The 14,681-nt window shown below is 48.4% G+C and overlaps 1 long non-coding RNA gene across 2 annotated transcripts; it reads right to left on the reverse strand.

Moving 5' to 3' along the window:
• Positions 1-5,905: 5,905 nt before the first annotated feature.
• LOC130607443 (uncharacterized) lies at positions 5,906-13,540 on the reverse strand. 2 transcript variants are annotated; one of them, XR_008974266.1, is made up of 5 exons: positions 13,278-13,540; positions 11,686-12,007; positions 9,898-9,999; positions 8,758-9,278; positions 5,906-8,380 (listed from the first exon to the last, which is right to left on the reverse strand). It is a non-coding gene; the product is annotated as an uncharacterized LOC130607443 (long non-coding RNA). The 2 variants fall into 2 exon arrangements; XR_008974265.1 differs by lacking the exons at positions 5,906-8,380; positions 9,898-9,999 and having other exon boundaries at positions 8,881-9,278; positions 13,278-13,528.
• Positions 13,541-14,681: the final 1,141 nt, after the last annotated feature.

Raw genomic sequence — 14,681 nt, forward strand, 5'->3', positions numbered from 1 at the left:
AGGGGAGGAATTCAGAGCTAAGAAGGGACAGGAGGTCACTGCAGAGTTACTCGAGTTCAGCTGCAGTTTCATGAATGCTTTGAATGTTGTTCCCTTCTGTCCTGGGCAGCCCTGGGCAGCAACAGAGAAAGCTGAAAGCTCAAAGTACTGGGGAAAAGAAGGAAACGAATAGAGGGGAATGACAGGAGAGGGGAATGAATGGAGGGGAATGACTCCTGACTGTACGAGGAGATGCCTCGAGCTCCCTTCATCCTCTCAGTTGCTGGAAGAACCAGGATTTTGCAACAAACCTGACTTTGAGTACTAGAGAGTGAAAGGAACTGCAGTGGCATCAGGTGGCTCACGTCACATCCCCGAAGCACCTCACGGGCAGCCCCAGGCTGCAGTGCCACAGCTAAGTACCTGGGATGAAGCTTCTCCTATGGAGCCAGGCTGAGAGAGCTGGGCTGGGGAAGCCTGGAGAAGGCTCCAAAGAGACCTTAGAGCAGCTCCAGTGCCTGAAGGGGCTGCAGGAAACCTGGAGAGGGGCTTGGGACAAGGGCCTGTAGGGACAGGCCAAGGGGAATGGCTTTAACCTGCCCGAGGGGAGACTGAGCTGAGCTCTCGGGCAGAAGCTCTTCCCTGGGAGGGTGCTGAGGCGCTGGCACAGGGTGCCCAGAGAAGCTGTGGCTGCCCCATCCCTGGCAGTGCTCAAGGCCAGGTTGGACACAGGGGCTTGGAGCAAGCTGCTCCAGTGGAAGGGGTTCCTGCCCATGGCAGGGGCTGGGACTGGATGAGCCTTAAGGTTCCTTCCAATCCAAATCATCCCATGATCCTACAAAAACCAGCCTGCCTCCTGTTCCTCCCCCCTTGGGAAAAAGGCTCTCACCATGTTTCAGAAAGACACCAGATGCAGAGGAGGGATTTCAAAGCAGAAGAAAACAAATTGAAAAGGCAAAAACACATGCAAAAAAGCCCAACCCAAGACTCTTGGGTGCAAAAAGCGTCGCCAGTGCCAGGAATACCTATGCAAGGGGGATGTCTGAAGATAAGCACCAGCTCACACCACAGATGAGAGAAGATCAGCCTGTCCGGGCAGCCCTTTGCATTCCTGCAATAGGATGGGGCTGAAGTGTACAGGCTGGAGACAATCATACAGGAGGGTCTGGGGCAGAGCCACAGGCTGAGCGATGCTGAACACCGAGCCTGGACCTGCTGTGGCTCTGACCAGGAGCAATCCCCCCACCTTGCATTGCAGCTTCCCTTTCTGTCAATAGAGGGAATGATATTTGCTGTGCACATAAAAAGAAATGTAATTAAATCACTAAGCCAGGTTGTAGAAAGTCCTAGGTGAGCTTTTGGGAGAACTTCACATTTTTGTCGCAAGGTTTAACCCTAAATCCACCATCCGCAACCATACAACAGTATCTTCCAGAGCTGTGCTCAGTTCAGCTTCCAAACCACAGGTTTTCCTGCTGTCTCAAGATGTGATCCACTGATTTGCTACATCCCTCAAGCAGAAATCCTCCTCGATACCCAGCCTAGAATTTCCATGTATTTAGCTTAATTCCCCTTGCAATACATCATCCATGCTGCTGCCTTCCTCCTCTGGGCACCCACCACTTGTGATTGGCAACAGCAGCAATCTCTCAGTTGACCTACAGCATCTGTTCCCATCTTCCATGTTTTTTGGGGACAAATCCAGCACGGAGCCAGGTCCTGTGAAGGTTTCTGCCCTGAGCTTTCCCATCTCCATCCCCACAGTGTAGAGAACTGGAGGCAGCTGGTGGGGCTGGTGCATGCCTCACAGCACAGGGATCGGCTGGAGAAGGGAGCACAGCAGTAATGTAAGGCAGGGTTTGCCCAGGGAATTAAAACAGTGAGCCCAGGCAGCCCTGCCTGCCAGTGAAAGCCTTTTCTTACTCCTGAGAACATTATCACAACAAAGAAAATACAATGAGAATGAGAGCAGGAGCTAAAGAGGGAACCTGGGCAGCACTGGGAGTGGAGGGAGGGGGAAAATATAAAAAGAAGGAAATGAATCAAGGATATAAGTGAGCAAATGAGCCAGAAATTTGGGTTAAAAAAGGCAGGATCTAAAAAAGGCAAAGAAAGAAAGAAAAATGGAGCACCATGGCAAAGCAAATCCATGGGGAAAAGGCAGGAGGAGAGCGCCTGGTCAGCCCCAGCAGACAAGAGCTGTGGAGGGGATGGGTGGATGAATGGACCCACAGAGCTCTTAGGCAGGTTCTTGGGATGACCACTGGCACCAGTGGTGCCCATGGCCAGTGTGCCACCCTGTGCCTGAGCCTGTGCCCCATGGCCGTGCCCAGGGAAGTGCCCCTGCTGCAGCAGAGCTCACATCTGATGGGTGCTCAGGGCTGGACCACAGACCTCATGGGCAGGGGGACCAGCACCCTCTGCCACAGCCACCTCTCCCATCTGCTTTTGCTTGTGCCAGATGGAAAGGGAGGGAGGGATGGGGGCTGGAGCTGCATCGCTGGGATGTCAGGGATTCATTTCTATTCTTTTCCCAGTGACATGTAAATGGCTGGTCCCAAAACGCTTGCTGATTGCTGTGTGTTTTTCCCAATGACACAAAGGCGAGAGGCTTTTGGAATAAATCATTTAGAGGCAGGGGGGGAAAAAAACACACATAAAGCAGCAGATCTGACCCCAAAGGCACGATCACCTCCTTCCTCCTCACCCTCCCCATGAGCGTGTTTTGGAGCTGCTCAAGTAAAAGGGGAGAGTGAGCAGGAGTAATTTTCCATGGATGCAGGGAACAATCGAGCCCCGCATGGTTTTCATCGTTAAAATGCTTCCCTCCAGCAGTTTATGTTCATCCCCACCAGACAAAGGCGATGTGCATGCAGAGACCAGTTTAGTCTTGCTCCACCCGCCGGTAGCGAGGAGCCGAGGTGCGGGGTGACAGGGAGGAGGAGTGGGGGATGAGATGCTAACGCCACGAGGTGGGACCTGCTCCAGCTCCTCTCCCTGTGCGGGCAGGGGATGGCTGAACCCGGCTCTGAGTCACCCTTACTCAGCCCCGGCCCAGCCTCACCCCTGCCCAGGTACATGGGCTGGCTTGGGGAGAGAAGAGGGGCACGGAGAAAACAAGCACGATGGTTTAGGGGGAAGCACCCAATGCTGCTGGTGTGGCACCATCATCTCTGCATGTGGACAGGAGGATGGGGGAGAAAGAAGGCCATGTTGCTTTGCAGTGGTGCTTGCTTCAGCCTTGTGCTGCCAGCTTGGCTTCTCCTGGGATCCAGCCCCTCCACTGACACAGCAGCTCCAACCACCCTACAGACATAGGAGATCACCTTCTCCATCCATCCATCCATCCATCCATCCATCCATCCATCCATCCATCCATCCATCCTCTGTGCAAACACCAGTCAGCAGTGGCACTGCACCCTGCAAGAGAGCTGAGGATGGATGCTGGTACCACGTTCACGGTGAGAGGCTTCAGAGGAGAGCAAGGAAACGTGAGCATCCTCAGCACTGTCTCCTCAACAGCACAGCCCAAAGAGGCCTGAACATGTCTGGAGGCATGAGACTAGGGAGTGAAGCCTGGGCCCTAAAGCAGAGCAGGGCGATCCCCAAGTGAAGCAAAGCCTCACCATGATGCTTTTTCCTCTTTGTCCTCAATTCCCTTCGCATCCCCATTCCTTTCAGACGGAAGAACATCTTTCAGTCACTGGCAAGGAGCTCCTGGGTCTGAGCATCACCTGCATCCCCCTTGGAAGGAAGGAGGACAGGGTCTGAGCCCCATATGTCCTGTACTCTGGTGTCAAACCTACCCACAGCTATGAAAAGAACAACTGTTTTTTATAGCACAGATCTGCCCAAAACAAGAGGTCCAGGCTTCTGCAGCTACAAGAGCTTTTAAATGGCCATCTCTGGGACGTGCAGGACAGCAGGGTGCAAGTTTGTGCCTGGCAGCTTTGCTGCTCTTGCACCTCAAGACACAGCATCATTTCTGAGCCCCTTTGGCACCTCTTCCCCGAGGGGTGCCTACCAAAGCCACCATCCTCAGAAACCTGCTGCTTGCTGGGGGAGGCAGGGCTGGAGGGGCAATATCACCAGTCTTACGGGAACCATGTCAAGAGGACTTTAGCTCTGAGTGTGAAGAAAGACTTAAAGTGACCAGTTTTCTCCCCTCCAAAAAAGTTTCTTAGTTCCTTACCAAAGATCAGCACAAAGGAGCTAAACTCGGGCCCAGACTCCTGGTGGGAGATCTCTAAGCAACATTTTTGTGGTGCAGAGTAAGGTTTTGCCAAACTCCTTCCACCTACGTACTCCCGAGCCAGTGGTTTAGACCAGCACTGGTTTGCAGTGCTTTGCCAGACCACTGAAGAAGGCTTTCAACAGAACATCAAAACATAGACCCGTATGAATCACAGGATCCAGTCGTGATGGTCCAACAGCCCTTTTGTGAAGGCCCATGCCCAAACCATCCTCACTGAATTACAGCCCCCCAGGTAGATATGCCAAGCTTTCTGCTCCCTGTTCTCCTTGAATGTGTGTGCTTTTTAAGCTCCTTTCCAATATCCATCAAATACATTTATAAATAGTTGGGTTTTACCTAAGAGGTGATGGCACTTACGTGGTCATGGAGAGATGCTTTACATATATAGCTTGTGTGGGAAAGATTTTGGATGGCTCCTTGACAAGAAGCATAACAAGGAGAAAGGCAGTTTCTACAGAAGATGATCTCAGGGAGCTTAGCCAAACAAAACAAAGGCCAGAAGGGGTAGGATTGCTACACATAAAAACACCCCAGAGAGAGCTGAGATGCCTATTTAAGCAGTAAGGACAATGCTGGCATGAAACCAACTGGGGAAAAAATCAGCTATGAGTAAATATAACTGGGAATAAAAAGGAGCTTCATAACTCTTAGAGCACTCAGCATGGGGGATGGCCTTGCAGGAGACACACTGGAGGCTGTGAGGATGGAGCACTGTACCTTTACAAACAGAATCCTAGGAGCATGGACAGCAGGTCTGGATTTGACTCAGAAAGTCTCTTCTGGCCCTATGCCTCCAATAGTAAAGATATCCTACAAGTCTCTGAAACTGGGAAGCTAAACCCAGTCCCAGCACTCAACGTGCCCACAAAGCTGTGTCAAGAGCTCTTGAAATCTTCCTAGATGAGAAGTCAACCCAAGAAGATACATGAGCTGGCTTCTCTTACATTGTGTGTGCCTTGAGATTGGTAACTTTTCAAAGAGCTATAATGAGCACGGATCTTGGAGGGCTGCAACAATAGCTTATTTTCAAGGAAAATTAAGAACAGCTTGTTTTTTCTAATCTTACAGTTTCCTCCAAACAAATGTGTCACAGCTGTTATACCTGGAGGTCATGGAAAAAAGGTCTCATTGGAACTGCTGCGAGAAGCGTTTTGGCTGAAGAGCTTGAATGTGTCCTGTATGAATACAATGAGAGACTGAAGAGAAACAGTCATCTTGCCCACGGAGACAGAACGATGAATAGCAGTCATGAATTTAAGGGGGAAAAGCACAAATACTTTGTAGTAGCAAAGACAGAAGAGTATTGGAAGGGGTTGTCCAGGGAAATGTTGGCCTCTCTGTCACTGAAGGGCTAGGATTTTATGAACGGGTTAGAACCATCTGTCAGGAGTGATTCCTGAAAAGCTGATCCTTTTCTGCGGCAGCAACATGGGTTATATGGCCTTCTGCAATGGCGACTACTTACTAGCTGTAATACAAAGCTCAGCACCAAGATGAAAATGACAGAGACTTCTTGATGGCTTATGTTTAAGGCTGGACACAGAACTCCTGCTAGCTGTTGGCAGGAACCTCTACGTCTCCACATGAAGTCACTAGTCCTAAAGCAGTCCTGAATGCCCCAGGCCTGGCCTGTGGCGTCACAGCCTGAACTGGAACAGTAAAGGCTTAATCAAGCCTTATATATTATTAACTTTACTTGCATTGCTTTACATGTGAGGCTCAGGAAAGGCTCGCTGTTAAAATGCAGAGTTTTAGAAGGCCCGGGGACACAGAGTGGTGATGCAGTTGACCAGAGTTTCAGTGCCATCACACTGGTGTTGCTGGACAAAGACCCAAGCTGCGGTGATGCTGGTCAGAGGAACAAGGTGGGGTTACATCAATCAGTGTCATCATGAGAATGATGAAATTAAAAAAAAAATACAGCTTTGTACAAATTCATATCTTGTGGCCACCTCCAAAACAGCTCATGGGGAAAAGTAGCCAGTTACCACAAGCAAGCGTTTTTCTGAACCCATTTAAAATCTTAAAACCACAATACATAAACCTAACAATAGCAAATGGCAAGACATCAGGAATCCATTGAAAGAAAAGCCCAGTATAATAGAAAAGAGAATGAAACGTAACTATCGCTGCCAAAGAATAATCTCCCATAAATATTTTTAAAGGCAAACAAGAGGATTATCAATGAGAGTTGAGACAGGATAAGGGCAGATAATTAAGTTCAAAAGAACATATTCGGTATTTCAAAGGTACATTGAGGAGACTTTTAAAAGTGACCTAACCCCCAATCTATTTTCCATAGGACTCAAGGTCAGAGGAGGTAGCCTGAAGGGAGCAGAGGCGACAGACCTCATCAGCTCCCATCCCACCTCTGCCTCTGTACAGCCTGAGGCTGGTCCTTTATCCTGCCTCAGTTTCCTCACCCACAAGCGACACAAGCACTGTAAGTTACAGCCTCCAAAGGGAGCAGGAGGGCTGCAAGGACTCAGAGGTGACATTGGAAGCTTAAATATGTAAAACACAGCTGCTATTTTCCCTGTCTAGTGAATACAAGTGGTCACAGGTATGGTGCAGGATCTGCAGCTGCACTCTGGTCTCCGCAGGGACCAGTTTCAATGTGCATGTTGTAGCCCATTAAGCTCGTGAGTTGATTTAGCAGAACTCCAGAGCTGCTGTACTGTGCACATTGTTCTGACAGCTGTTAAGGACTGACCTGCTGACTCTCACTGCTTCCTGCCACATCCTGTTCCTTGAAGGACAGCTGATTACCTTTTCCTCCCTAATGAGTTCAATGAGTCTGAAGACAGGCTGAGGCTGCCCACTTGCATAGTGCATGATCTCTGGCTTCCTCTGCTGCCTGATCTCTGTCGGCAGTCAGAGATTGAAGATATGTCTGTGTGTGAAGCCAAACACGGAAACGTCACAGGGAACAAGGAACTGTGAGCTAAGAAATTAATGTGCTGTAGGACAAAAGTTCAAGGAAGCACCAGGAAGGCAGAGCACCACTGGAATCTGCGCTGCAATTTGAAAGGACATATCCACTAGACAATCTGACCTGGGAACATTCTGACCCAAGGAAGAGCAAACATTTATATGGGGAGCAGATGGATGTCTGGAGGAACAAAATAGTAGTTAAAATACTCCTCCTCCCTGCCCCCCCCCCCCATTTCATAACTAGTTCTTAACTCCTGCCCAGCCAGTGTATTTCCTGTAATCACAACTGATCCCTTTCTTTGCACACCTCTGAAGCAGGTTTCCAGATCATCACCTGAAGTACTTGGTAGAAGTCATTGTAAGCAGGAAATCAAACTAACTAGGTCATCAGTCCAATCCTCAACAGCAATTTCAAGGTTTCTTGCCCTCCTTACACTACCTCTTTATCTTCTAGCACCTCAGAAAATCTACTGGGCTTATTAAGAGTTATGAGCACACACTTAGCTCTGCGTGGAAGTGTGCCCTTGCACTCCCCAAAGATTATGCTGCCCTCCCTCTGCAGTGGGAAGCTCTGTGGGTCAAGTTTGGGTAGCTGTGCGGGATTGCTGGGCTTACACACAGCAGGACATGTGGGAACCAACAGCTCCCCTAATGCCTAGTTACTTCGACAACACTGGGACAAGCATTGAGACGCTTCTGGGAGCACGGCTGTGTAAGTGGTGCTGCTTTGCACTGGCTCAAGCCTTTCCAGCAGGGTAAGAAATGAACCCTTCAAATCTCAGCTTCTTCTGGAGTTAATAACAAACAGGAGACAGGGTAAGTTAATGTGTACCTAAAGCAGCTTTAGGAAAACTGGAAAATTCTAGTAATGAAATAGAGCTGCCTTCATTTTAAAGCCTCCACTCCTAACTGTGTCAGCAGCTTGGTGGCTTATGTGACAGCAGTTTGCTGTCAATCCCTTCTAGATATCGTGATAGCACTGTTTGTCTTTAGATTTCAGTTTGTCACATACAAAGCAAGCAGTGGGGAGACGCCAAGGCCTGCACAACTCACGAGTCCTCTCCCCACCCCAGGGCTTTTTCTGGCTGAAGAGGTGCAGTGGGTGAGCAGGTCAGAGTGGGTGTGCTGCAGGGGAAGCTTGTGCTGCCATTGCTCTACCTGCTGCGTGGGTTAAGGCTCCCCAGAGCTGTCAAGCTGCCACCTTTCACCAGCCTGAAATTAAAGAGTATTATTTAAGTAAACAACCCGAGCTGCTAAGCTGGTCTGATGGCCAGCTCCAGCTCCACTCTCACTTGGAGCGATTGCTGATTATCTCAGTACACAGAGCCATGAGTAAATATTGGTTCAAACACAGATAACTCGTGGGCAAAAACACAAGGCTGCATGCAGCTCAAATAAACAACCTGCAAAAGCAACGTCTGCCAGGCCTGGACCTCCCCAACCCTCTTGCACACCCCGAGGGCTGCCCTGGCTGTTAGCACAGCTCTGTATGAGCTCTGCCAGGGACTGCGCTAAGCACTGAATCCACAGGGATTATACCCAAAATAAAGCAGCATGCAGCACAAACATAGAGCTGGAAGAAACCCCACTTTGCCCATTCTGCTGGTCAGAGGCCATTGTTGGGCTTGTTCTCAGCTACAACAAAGAGGTGAACTGGTTGCCTTATTCCGTAAAGGACGAGTGTGGGATATAACTTAACTGCAGGCTAAATCACCTTCCTTGCCCTCGAGGCTTGTTCATTTTTTTTATGGCAAAATATGCTTGTTAATGCTCTTATCACAGGAATGATCTAATCTGGGGTGGGGGGGGGAAGTCTCCTTTGAATACATCCACTTTAATGAGCTGCTGGGCGAAATGTTTAGGCAGGCAAAACTGACTCTGAACTCGTTTCTGACAGAGCAGATTCTGCACAGGTCTTAACGTTCATCCTGCTGACATCTGGTTGTTTTGATAACATTCCCAAACGAAATGCGGAGTTACAAAAGCTGAGCTGTACTGTGCACTTCCTCGTCCCTAAGGTTGACTGATCCAAGCACAATAGGAACTGGGGGAAAATAAGCCACGCCGTCCAGCTGCCTTCCCGACACGGAGGCTGTGAAAGTGGCCCATCCTGCAAAGAAACATCAGATTGTGCTGAACGATTCTGTAGGAGAAAAGGGAAGCTAAGCAAAAAAATATATAAATCTACCACACAAAGGCTCCAGCAAGCAAGGGAGGGAAAGGGGTCAGCAGAGAAAGAAAACGTTCATGGAAGAACTCCAGAAAGCCGCTGCATGCCAAAATGCCAATCACAATGTGACCACAGAGGGGCTTGCTTTCTCAGCACCCCACTGCTCTCACCCAGTGCTCAACCTCCCTTTGATGGCACTGAACTTTTTGCAAGAGCCTCCATCACCTCTTGTCAACTTGGCGAGGGAAGCAGAAGGAGAGGAGAGGATGGAGATGTGCTGCATCAGGCTCAATGCAAATGAAAGAGAAAATGGACTGTGGAAGCAAGGATGTTGCAATATCTCCTGCTATTGTTTTGTAACTACCTTTGCTTTCCTCATGACCACTTGTTTGTAACCCAAAGAAAAATCAATACAAAACCTAAGCTTGTGGAACATTATCCTTCAGCTACAGAACCATAACAACACACTGCTCAGGCACACTTCTTTCCCCAGGACTCTCAAGGTGCCATCCTCTGACCGCATCTTGGGCCTTCTGCTGTTGGCTAACCCACTTCCTACCTGACTATATTTCCTGTTCTTACTTCTGGCTTTTCCCTTTCCCCCCCCCCCCCCCATTATTTCTATGTGGAAAGTGAACAGCAAAACCTGACGAGTTCGATCCTGCAGATGTAAGGAAAACAATTCAGCACTTATCAGATGACAAGCATGATGTTGGATTACACCCCTGAATCAGATAACGAGACTTTAAATCATTTTAAGCATCTGTTATCTCATCTGCAATCGGTATAAAGTCCTCTTCATGTCAGCTGGTTTAAGTGAGAAAACAGAGATCCAACATTTCTTTGGTAAGAAGTACAGACATCTGTTGGCCTGACAAACTAGTGACTGCTTTCCTTTAGTTCAATATCTCACAAAGATCTTGGAAAAGAAATTCTTCCCTGTGCTGGTAAACATCTAAGAATTCCAGCTTAACTTGGCAGTGGCATGCAGGATCTCTTTCCAGCACAAGTGGGTCTGCAGAAAACCTGACCTTCAAATGAGATCATTCTCACTTGGGTGACAATGAAAATGAGGAGAGTTTTCCACCTAGAAGGAGTGTTCTAATTACATGTCCCACAAAGATGAGAATAGATTCTAACACGCCAAATAGTGATTTTTTTTTTTTTTGTGAGGGGAGTATTTAAAATTAGATAACTGGTAGTTAACCGTTACCTGTAAGGAAGGGAACCGAAAGCTCTAAGGAAGGAGATGGGTTGACATAAGAGCCCTGCTGTGCAATGCTTGTGAACTACAGGGCTTAGGAAGTTTAGAAATACCACTGCCCAGTGTTTTGATAAAGGCCTCACAAACTTTTGTTGTGCTTCATCTCCACACAGAGCTGACCAAGATGAACGTTTAAATTATTCTGGGACTAAAAGTGGCTACATTACAGAGTGAGGAAGTCATCACACACAGTGATTTCTGTGGAAACACATCAGAATGGACATCTCTGCCTCAGTTTCTGTTCGGTTTTGGTGGGCTGCACCTCTAGATAACCCTTAAAACTGTAAGAACAAGTAGAGTCTTTCTGGAGAGGAAACAGAAAGAAGGGCCACAAGGATGATCAGGGGCTGGAGCACCTCCCCTATGGAGCCAGGCTGAGAACATTTGGGCTGTTCACTCTGGAGAAGAGAAGCTACGTGGAGACCTCAGAGCAGCTTCCAGTGTCTGAAGAGGGCTACAAGGATGCTGGAGAGGGGCTCTGCATCAGGGACTGGAGCGATAGGACAAGGGGTGATGGGTTCAGACTGGAACAAGAGAAGTTCAGGTTGGAGATAAGGAAGGAGTTCTTGACTGTGAGGGTGCTGAGGCACCAGGACAGGTTGCCCAAAGAAGCAGTTAATGCTCCGTCCCTGGCAGTGTTCAAAGCCAGGCTGGACAGAGCCTTGGGTGACATGGTCTAGTATGAGGTGTCCCTGCCCATGGCAAGGGGTTTGGAACTGGGTGGCCTTAAGGTCCTTTCCAACCCAAACTATTCTACGATTCTATAAAAGGCAATCGGAACAACTTGATTGTCTGGCTCAATTGATGTATTATTATTATTTTTTACCATTTTTGGGGAGTTACTAAGTGTGTAATGGTATGTAAGGACTGTACATACTTTAAAAGAGAGCTCATGTTTTTCTTTCTGTTGTACTTCCCTAGTCAGCAAATAAGAGACAGCTTAATTCCCATGATACTGCTAAATGCCATAAACATCAATTTCCACATTCAAGAAGAGCTATGACAGCATGATCTAGCCAAGCAGAAAATATACGGGGAGTTCTGCTACATGTCAAATATATTTTTTTTTTCTTCCCCATTCACCTTCACTGGAGCTTTGTTACTCCTCTAGAACATGGACATGGGAGCTGTTTCATTGACACCTGCAGCAGCCCCCTTTCCAATCGCCTCCTCAGTGGTGGAAAAACACACAGAAGCACCAACATTTGCAGCCGTGTCATTTAGTTATGTTTTAATCAGCTAAACAACAGAACAGTTTATCTTTCCTTCTCAGAATAAAAGATGTGATACAACCATGGTATCAACGTGCAGGACTTCAGAACTGGCAAGTCTTACGAGTGTTTCAGGTCCTCTACATCTTTCTAAGCACTAGTTTCGTGTCATCTGATCACAAACACTTGCAAACCTGGAAACACACAATGAAGAGGAAGGACATTCAGTTTCATTAACCTGCCCATTTCTTGCTCTAACATCTGTTTACATTAGCCATCAGTTTGGAATTTGACTTCAACTTACTCCTGTGCTGCCATAAACTCTTCCTCCAGTCTTTCAGAGGATGAGACTCTCTGCCTCTGTGTTGAAAACTGCTGTGCCACAACTGACACAGGCAAGCAGGAATTGATGCCCACACACCAACTGTTAGGGTTCACTGCCCAGCATGAACTGAGCATTCACTCAGCCCTGGAACTGAGATGGCTTTGGACTACGATGATAGAGTGGGTTAAGTTGGAAGGGCCCTTAAAGCTCACCTAGTTTCAAGCCCCCTGCCATGGGCAGGGACACCTTCCACTAGCCCAAGTTCTCAAAACCCTGTCCGACCTAGCCTTAAATGTCAAACTAGGGATGCAGCTGGCGCAACTAAGACACTGATGCGCAGTTACTCCTGCCTACTGCCAAGGATAGGGGAATTATGGCAAACCAGAGGTAAAAAACCAGCTGGAGATGGCAACATCTCAAACTTCCTCAGCTGGTAATCCTGAAATCGTGAGTCAGAGGCTTCTCTGTGAAGGTTTATGAATCACTGTCACTGCTAAACTGGAAGTTAGGCTATCTCAGCAAAACCACAGCTGGAACTAATCCCACACCATATTTAACACACAAAAGCAAAACAGGTCGATTGGGCTTTTTGCAGACTACAGAGCACCACAGCATCAGCTGGATCACTCACTGTAAAATAGGATGATGGCCCATGGAGACAACAAGCATCCAAAGGGCAAAGCTGTTCCCAGCACCACAGTAAAGAGGAAAGCAGCTGCAAGGGTGATCTCTAATGCAGTTCCATTATAAGGAATTACAGTCAGATTACTACATGAATAATAAATGCCATTATTAGAAATAATGAAACAAAATGCTCAGGCAGTCCTTCCACTGACTAACACATTCATTCCCCCATCAGGAAAACCTTTCTAATACAACACCCAAACCATGAATTGCTAAATCTTCTCTGATGTGCTTCATTTGGTCCGGATATTCCTGAATTGCAGCTCTCCCATTGTTTCAAATCGGTCTCTGGGTACTGCACTAAATGGCAGCCAGCTTCCCCTCCATAAATCAACCACCAAATCTAGAGCGCGAGGTGAAAGCGAGCACTAATGTCTCAGTTATGTTGTGTTCTGGGAGCTAAGTGCATGTAGCTGCAGCAGGAAAGGGATTTTTCTCTCATACCTCTTACTTACCACAACTCCCAGACTAGCCACTGGCTGCTGGCCAGGCTCAGCTTCTCATCTAAGCTGTAGGAGAACAGAGAGTGTTTTCTTTCAGCAATACACTTTGTTCCATCATAGTCAATCAGAGCAGTTTCAGGACACAGAAGGTGGGTTGGGATTTAGACACTTATCCTTGTGCAAAGTGGAACCAATCAATGGACTCAGAGCTCCTGGATGGGAATATTTTAAAGCAAATACAAATGAGCAAGATAGTAAAAAAAAAACCCACCTAAAATATAATCAAATGCCCCAATGCAGCTATGGCATCTGAAGGCAATAAAACAGGCGTGCCCAGCGCGGGTTGAATAAAGCAAACACAGCCATCTGCACTGATTTTTTCCTTTTTAGAAAGCCACTGTTTTGAAAATCACTACAATGTCTCTTTAGTGGTGCTCTTTGGCTCTACAAACACCTTTTCCCACTTGATTTACAAGGCACACTTGACTGCAAACTCAATTCACTATCATTTACACCATTATTCTGAGCTGTCTTTCCATACAGGATAAGCCACGCTGTTTAGGAAGTGCCCTGACTTCTGACTTGGTTTTCAGGCTGAAATGGTCAGAAATGGCGAAGACAAAGCTCTCTTGTCATGGCAATTATAACCTATTACACCCTCTTTACCTTTTGTACGTATCTGCTGCTTTTAAGCTGAATTTTAGATTGACCCCCAGCCCCAAAAGGATGAATCTGTGTTTTCATCGCTATCATCCAAACGAGAAGTGGAGCACCCAGCTTCCAAACTCCCATCCTTTCCTCCGGACTTTGCTCTTGCCATGGGGCTGTGGAAAGACCCAACTGTGCCCCCAAGCCTTAGATCTGCCAAATCCTTGCGGATGAAAAGCGGAGCGCTACGTTACATTACAGCCCGACTTCTGCCCTGCAAATAGCCGGGATTTACTCGCTTCCCCGCCAAGGTACAACACAAAGCCCTTCTCCATTCCAGAGGCAACCACCAACCATTCCCCAGGCAACCAAAGCTCTCCATTACTGCCCCAGCCAGCACAACACACAGGCCAGAGGGACACTGCTCACTGCGAGCGGGGGCACGGCCACAGCCCAAACCCTGCACCCCAAACCCCAGCCACAACTTGGGGCCCTCCCTTTAGGGCCCCTCTCCAGTCCTTGGGGGACCCTCTTGTTGTTTCAGTCCAAGTTTCTCTCAGCATCTTGCCCACAGCGGGAGCCACGAGGGGGGCATCCCCTGCTCCCCCTCTGAGCCCTGAGGCGATGCCCAAACCCCGGCCCCCCTCGGACCCTCCCGCCTCGCTTCCCCGCGGACACTGGCCCCGCTCTTCCCCCGGCGCATGCGCGAGGCCGGGGCCGGCCCAGCCCCTCCCTTCCCCCGCCGTTTACCTCAGCCGGGGGCGGCGG

The sequence above is a fragment of the Pezoporus wallicus genome, unplaced genomic scaffold (genome assembly GCF_028554395.1).
Source record: "Pezoporus wallicus isolate ANWC-B61680 ecotype Strahan unplaced genomic scaffold, APGP_CSIRO_Pwel_v1 contig_8376, whole genome shotgun sequence".
Classification (NCBI taxonomy): domain Eukaryota; kingdom Metazoa; phylum Chordata; class Aves; order Psittaciformes; family Psittacidae; genus Pezoporus; species Pezoporus wallicus.